Source organism: Phascolarctos cinereus, unplaced genomic scaffold (genome assembly GCF_003287225.1).
Source record: "Phascolarctos cinereus isolate Bilbo 61053 unplaced genomic scaffold, phaCin_HiC Scaffold_5;HRSCAF=322, whole genome shotgun sequence".
Taxonomy (NCBI): Eukaryota; Metazoa; Chordata; class Mammalia; order Diprotodontia; family Phascolarctidae; genus Phascolarctos; species Phascolarctos cinereus.
The window spans coordinates 83,855,803-83,863,856 of NW_027555958.1; the positions used below are offsets into that span (position 1 = coordinate 83,855,803).

The following is an 8,054-nucleotide window of genomic DNA, read 5'->3' on the forward strand; positions in this document are numbered from 1 at the left end:
TCATTCAGGCGTGGCAACTTGAACTCAATGAGGACAATTTTCTTTGATTTTCCTTGGTTTTCCTTGGTTTTCCCTCCCTTACCATTTCTGCTCTAGTCTTTCCATTATGAAGATGATTCTCCTTGGTAGAGAGAAGCAAAACAAGGGTTAAATTGTTCTGCCTTCTCTCTGCCATCTTATCACTCTTTCATCTACCCTGAAATCTGTGCTATCTATAGTTGGTTCTTTCTCTTGACCCCAAAAATAAGTGTTTAAAAAATATACATATTTTTCATGATTCTTAGCATTCATTGCCTGGATTCTGAGTTTTGTTACTCCTACACCTATTTGCACAGGATCATGCTGTTTTATACTTGCTTATGTTATCATCTTCAAATGATTTTTAAAATTCTGCTAGTGAAATATTTTTCCTGTGCATCTAGGTCAACATCTTGAAACTTCCACCTTTGCTTATTTTGACACTTACTAGCTTTGTGATGAACAATAATCATAACAATAACAACAACAACAATAATAATAGCTAGCATTTATATAGCACTTTAAGGTTTGCAAAGAACTTTACAAATATTATCTCATTTGATCCTCACAACAACCCTGGGATAGTAAGTACTGTTATTATTCCCATTTTAGAGATGAGGAAACTGAGGTAGGAAGAGGTAAAGTGACTGGCCCAGGGCACACAGCTGGTGTCTGAAGCTAAATCTGATGTCAGGTCCTTCTGATACAAGGTCCAGTGCTCTGTCTGTTTTGCCATCTATCTGTCTCAAGTTGCCTTTAAAGCCTCAGTTTCTTCATCTACAAAATGGAGATAAAGATGTCTATGGTACCCACTTTGTGTGTGTTTATGAAGCTCAAATGAGATAAAGTTTGTAAACTTTGCAAACTGATATGCATATGTGTGTATACAAGACATTATTATTACTCCTTAGAATTATATGTGTCATAAGTTCATTCTTAAAATGATATTAAATTAAAATACTTCTATAAACATAAGATAAAAATTTTAAAGGAATTCATTCTTGAGAACAAATCACCTCTTATACATACTGAAGAATGTTAGACCATGGGATTCTATCTGTCCTTTCTGTGAAAACTTTGAAATCTGCCGTTTCCCTAAATCTAGAGTGCTTGTCAAACTATACCCAGATTTCCTTTCTACTATCATAAATTCTAAGATAAAGTAGTCACTTCCTCCCAGGGTTCCCATCATTTCTTCTTCAGGAACCAGTTCCTCTTTATTGGTCAGAATCAGAAAGTAGAATAGAAATCCCCCCATGAACTCCCTTCACCTTTTGAAGAATGAATTTATTATTAAAGAAAGTCAAGAATTTACCAGCTATTCTGCATTTAAGAGAAAAAAAAATTTCCAGAGATCTCATGTGTTGACTAACCACAAATACACAGATACACATGTACATATTATAGGATGAAAAATAAGTGTGGACATGTTCTTTCTCAGAAGGCACTGCATGTGCTCAGTTTACTATAAACTTTGTGAACAGACCACCGGTTTTAATGGCTTCTGTGAGTGTTGGTTTGTCATTGCTGAAAAATTAGCAATAGCCGAACAAGACAACTAAGAATGAAAGTCAACCAAAGTGCTAAGTGGGTTGTCTTTCTAAAATCATTCATGTGTGCCTCTCAGGGACTGTGACGGGAAACTACAAATTCATAACAAGGCATGGCTATGGAAAGTGCAATAACTGGGAGAGAATGAATGATTGATGTGCTAGATGAAGAAATAAGAATTTTTCAAAAAATTCATCCAACTCATTCTTTCACTTTCCATCCACATATACAAGCGTGTCAAAGCTTCAAATAACCTTAGTAACCATCCCATTTCTGAAAAGGAATCCTTACTATAATGTGACAAGTGACCATCCAGCCTGTACCTGAAACTCTCCATGCCAGGGAGGGAATCCACTAAAATAAAGACTGACCATCAATAGTCTGAAGATTCCTGTGAAATTTTGCAGGGATAAATATCTGATTCCTTTTTTTTTCTGTAGAAATGTGGAGCCACATATCTAGCATTTTCTGGGACAGTATCAATTCAATTAATAATTGATAATAAGCATTAATAATATGAGTGTTTACAAAAGGAACATCCATCTTCACTGTTTTTCAAGTTTTTCATCTGTAAAATGAAGAGATTAGACTAGATGATTTAAAAGATCTTTCTCAGTTCTAAATCCTATGACCTAATGATCCTTTGTTAGATTACATGCTTAATTTTGGGATTCTGATAATTACAGTCTGTGTGTGTGTGTGTGTATGTGTATATGTATATACATACATACAGATATAAATATACATACATACATACATACATATACACATCCTTTCATAAAAAAGGAATGTGCTTTTTTAAAATGAGAACATGTGAATTCTCATTCTTCTTGTTGTCTCTAAAGTATTTGACACTGGTGATCACCTTCCCTGATACCCTCTCTTCTCTAGCTTTTCCTGACACTGCTCTCTCTTGGTTCTCCTCCCACCTATCTGTCCATTCCTTCTCAATCTCCTTTGCTAGATCTTCATGCAGGACGCTTCTGCTAGCCATGGGTGTCTCATAAGTCTCTGTGCTGGGATTTCTTCCCTTTCCCCTCTATACCATTTCACTTGCTGATCTCATCGACACCCTTGGATTTAATTATCAGCTCTGTGATGATTCTCAAATCTATTTATCCAACCCTAACATCTCTACTGACCTCCAGTCTCACATCTACAGCTGCCTTCCAGACATCTTCAACTCAACGTGTCCAAAATTGAACCTTTTCTATTTCCCCTCCCACCCTCACCTCTTCCTAATTTCCTTATTACTACTGAGGGTACCACCATCCTCCCAGGCTATTTTCCTATGTGTTATCCTCAACTTTGTACTCTCACTTTCCCACCCCCCCCATCCAATCTATTTGATGTTACCTTCATAACATCTCTCATATTCCCCCTTCTCTCCTTTGACATTGCCACTATCCTGGTGTCAGCCCTCTTCACCTGATGCCTAAATTATTAAAATAGCTTGCTGGTTGGACTCCCTGCTACAATTCTTGCCCCATTTCATTCCAAACTCCACTCAGCTGTCAAAGTGATCTGCCTAAAGCAGAGATCTGACCATTTCACTGCCCTACTAAATCCCCTCCAGTGGCTTCCTATTAACTCCAATATCAAATACAAAATCTTCCACTCGGCATTCAAAACTCTTTATAGACTGACCTTTCCAGTCTTCCCATACCTCACCTCACTTCACCTCCCCCTTATCCCACTACATAATGTCCAATCAAGTGACGCTGACCTTTATTCTGCTCCTCAAACTTCATCTGCTGACTTGAGACATTTTCACTGGCCGTCCCTCATTTTCAGAATTCTCTTTCTCCTTTTTTCCACCTTCTTGCTTTCCTGGCTTCCTTCAAGTCCCAGCTAAAATCTTATCTTCTATTGGAAGCCATTCTTAACTCTTCTTAATTCAGGTGCCCTCCCGCCGTTGATTATTTACAGTTTTTCCTGTACATGGCTGGTTTGTACATAGTTGTTTGCTTGTTTTCTCTCTCATTAGATGGTGAGCTCCTGGAGAACAGGGGCTGCCTTTTGCCTTTGTATCCTCAGTGCTCACCACAATGCCTGGCACATAGTAGGCACTTAATGCATATTTATTGATTGAGAAATGCAGAGTTACTTACCAGGAAAATATATTCCTATAGATGGAACATTTTTGTATCCACAAATCTGACTCAGGTTTAAAAAAATGTCCCTTTGGGAATAATGACTTTTGATATGGGATGGGTAGCCCAGTCTTGCTTGCAGAATTTGAGATATGAGTAAAAAAATAGCATGAGGTCAAGTGTTAATTACTAGATCCAAAATGAAAAAGAGAGCTATGATATTCTTACTTTTCATTTTTTTAAATGTTCTTAGAGGAGCCCTCAATCGCTAGTTGCATCTGAATTCACCACCGAGTTGACTATTTTTTTTTAATAAACATCTGTTCTACTTGCTTTTAATAATCAGGACTAGTCTTGACAATTCCTTTATCATGTACGATAAGCCTAATGTCTTTGAACTATTCCTATGCTGGTAATTTACACTGAATTTACATTGAAATGTCAGAATTTCTAAAAAGAACTAACATTCCAAAGTTAGAACGTGAAGTTAGAATCTTACTCCCTCTTAATCTTTTTCCTTGAATTTACTTAATGGATGTTCCTGACATGCAATGATTAGGTAAGCTTTGAAATAGCCAATAATGGGGAATTTGCTATTCCAACCTAAGCATAATGTTCTACTTAACATTTTAATTTGTGGAAAATATTACTTCAAGCCACCTACATAGTTGTTACTACAATTGACTTATTTAAAAGTGCTGTATTTGTGCACTCATTCAGCAAATATTTATTGAGCCAAGGAAGGCCTCCCAAAAACTGCAGGGTTGGAAAAGTTTTCCTGAAAGTTAATTTAGTTAAATTAAATTAAATTCTCTTTGGAAAGAACGTGAACAACAGTATGGAAGTTGGATATATTGGGGCATGTTCTGGAAACACCAAGCATTTTCATTTGTTTGCAGCATTTGCTACATAAAGGGAAATAATGGATGAAGAGTCTGGAAAGACAAGCATAGGTCCAATTGCTAAAGGTCTTTAATGCCAAGTAGAGAAGATTGGATTTCTTTCAATAGGTAAAAAGAAATCATCCAAGATTTTTGAGCACTAGAATGAGTGATACACTGAATTATGGACTTAAATTCTTGGCAGCATGAATATATTTAGATTAATGGACCATGAAAATATGACCATAGAAGGAAGGTTAAATCCCTACACATATGATGATAACGAGTTATAGAAAACCAGAATCAAAAACAACTTTTGAGATCATTTACATTGACCTCTAAGGTCTCCCATTACATCCCGGGCCATCTTCAGTCGTCCTCATGGATATCTGGCCACTGGAATCAGATGGTTCTGGAGGAGAAAGTGAGGCTGGTGATTTTGCACAGCCCTCCCTCACTCAAATCAAAGACAGTTGCAAGTCATGTCATCATCTCCCTAATGTCATGGTCCTCTTCAAGAATGTAGGACAAACCACAACCTCTGCCATACAATTTCCCTGACAAGATCTTGTATGCATGTCAGACTATGCCTACCTTTCATCTATTTCATTACTATAAATTCTTTTTTAATTAATTTTTTTTCAATTAACAAGCAGTTATTTCCTCTCTCCCACTTCCAACCCCTTAATTGAATGAAAAAAAAAAAGAAAGCAAAACATAACTTTTATAACAAATCCTCATAGTCAAGCAAAGAAAACTCGCTCACTGGCCTTGTACACAAAAGTATGTTTCGTTCTGCATCTCAAGTCCTATAGCTCTGTCAGGAGGTAGGTAGCAAGTTCCATCTCCGTTTCTCTAGAATTGTGGTTTGTCATCTTACTGATCAGTCAGTCCATAAGCATTTATTGAGATCTACTATGTGCTAGGTATTGTACTAAGTTCTAGGGATACAAAGCAAGGCAAAAGATAAGCCCCACCCTCAAGTTGCTCACAATCTAATGGGGGGAAAGAACACATAAAACTGTGAAAGGTGAAGAGTACAGGATGATGAAGGGATATGATGATAAAGTCCAGAGGAGCACAGCAGAAAGAGAAATTCTGTGGGTTCCTGAGGAGAAAGTGAGGCTGGTGACTTTGCCCAGCCCTGCCTCACTTAAACCCAATTCACTTGCATGTCATGGCATCACCTCCCTGATGTCATGGTCCTCTGAGAACAGCGGGCAAACAACAACAACCTTGTATTTAACTTTGTATGTACAGTGTGTCCAAAGGTCTTAGTGCAGTTTTGAGCTAGCAAAGCTTAATTGCGCTGACGTTTTGGACACTTGGTATGTATATTTATTCGCTTCGCATTTATGGGGTATATTGCAGTATTTTGTATATATTTATCTCCCCCATTAGAATATGCAGGTAGGTGGCACAGTGGCATGGTGAGCCTGGAGTCAGGAAGACTCATCTTCCTGAGTTCAAATCCAGCCTCAGATACTTATTAAATAGCTGTGTGGTCCTGGGCAAATCTCTTAACCCTGTTTGCCTCAGTTTTCTCATCTGTAAAATGAGCTGGAGAAGGAAACGGCAAACCATTCCAGGATCTTTGCCAAGAAAACCCCAAATAGGGTCATGAAGAGTTGGGCACAATTGAAATGACTGAATAACAAACATCAGGATATAAGCTCATTGTGAATAGGAATTTTTTCATTCTTGGTGCTTTATCCCCAGTACCTGGCAATGTGCCTGCCACATAGCAGGCACCAAATTGATTGGCACTTGTTAACTGATTGATTGCTATATCAGATTTTGAATCTGTTTCCTGAATTATTCAATTCTTTCTTCTGTTTAGGTAGTCTGCCAGATAACCCCAAACAATATTACTTCTGCCTCATCCTCCCCCCAAGCCACACCAAAATGCCCTCTACCACACTTCAGAGGCAATGTTTCATAGCAACTAGAGTGATAGATCAAGAGTAAGCATTTGTAGATTTAATCTTATCTTAGGCTTATTGTTGGCAGGACATAGGCAAATTACTTAACGTCTCAGAGACTCAATTTCCTTATCTATAAAAATGGGGACAAAAATGTTCATATTGGCTACTGTTCCCCACTGAAAAATAATAATGCTTTTTTGTCTTTCTTTTTATTTGTTAAAAGAGATGGCTAATTGTTAGAGATGGTGTGAAGAAAATGTCCTCTTGTGGCCTGGAGTGTGGAGCAGAGAAAAGAAGGCAGGAAATATTTGGAAAAGAAGAAGATGTAAGAACAAAATATATTTTTAAAGTTTTAAAGAGAAAATTTTTAAAAAGCCATTAAAAAATAAAAAAACAAACCATTCAGAAGTCTTCTTTTGTTGATCTATAAAACCATGTACGTGGTCATTTTGTTTTTATATTGAGGGGTTTTTTTCCTTTTTTTTTTTCACGTCATTCTAGCATTTCTTGTTGGGACAATTAACCAGAAAATAGGAACTGAATACTCTGATTGTAACCAGACAGAGGACATAACCAGACATAGTTATAAAAACATTCTTCCTTAATTTCCCCCTCTCAGTCATGAAGAACAAATGTCCAACAGGCACTGGTAACGTATGCAGAGGGGAAGATTTAGGATTCAATTTCATAGGCTTGTTATTGGCAATGTAATGTAATAAAAGAACGATGTCTTTAGAGTCAGAAGATATAGGTTCAAATCCTATTTTTGATTCTTTTTATCTAATTTTTTTTTCTTAGTGAGGCAATTGGGATTAAGTGACTTGCCCGGAGTTGCACAGCTACTGAGTTTTTATGTGTCTGAGGCCGGATTTGAACTCAGTCCTCCTGACTCCAGAGCCAGTGTTCTATCCACTGCACTGCTGAGCTGCCCCGATACTGTTTTTGACCTTGGATACATCACTGTAGTCCCTATAGGCCACAGCTTGCTCATCTGAAAATTAAAAGGTTGGATTTGTTGGTATCTAACGCTGGCTAGCTCTGGGTCTGTAATCTTATGACCCTAGAGTAGCAGATGAGTTCTCCGAGAGGGAAAGAGTGTAGAGTGAGAAAAGAAAAGACTTGGAAAACTTGTACTAATAACTAAAAATTACTAGAAAAATAAAGCTTCACATTATCTTGTTTACTTTAGAGTCTAATATAGGTAAAAGCAAAATTTCCAGGTCTGAATATGTAGGTTAGGTTGATAAAGGTGTTTCACTTTAAGTTTTGGTAATAAGATGTCCCCATATTCAAATTTTTAACACAATCAATTACCACTGATCAGAAATGTTTCAGTGAATGATTCTGGTAGTAAGGTCCTCTATAACATAAAGCTATTTTTGGCATTAGTCCCCTCCAGGGCTGACCCTAGGCCCAACCCCAATTTTTTTTTTAACTGAGGAGCCTCTGTCTACACAAACAACTTGATTTTAAAATACATTACAAAAAAAAAATATATATATATATATATATATATATATATTATAGTATTCATGGACCCATGTGAGGCATACTGATTTATTGAGGAAGAATGGGTAGAGAAGAGG

At 37.1% G+C, this 8,054-nt stretch overlaps 1 protein-coding gene across 1 annotated transcript in view; it reads left to right on the forward strand.

Annotated features, from left to right (window-relative positions):
* The window catches only part of GPR31 (G protein-coupled receptor 31), an 85,430-nt gene extending 78,554 nt beyond the window's left edge, over positions 1-6,876 (forward strand). The window contains 1 exon segment of the mRNA XM_020970413.2: positions 6,692-6,876. The gene's annotated coding sequence lies outside the window, so the exon portion shown is untranslated.
* Positions 6,877-8,054: the final 1,178 nt, after the last annotated feature.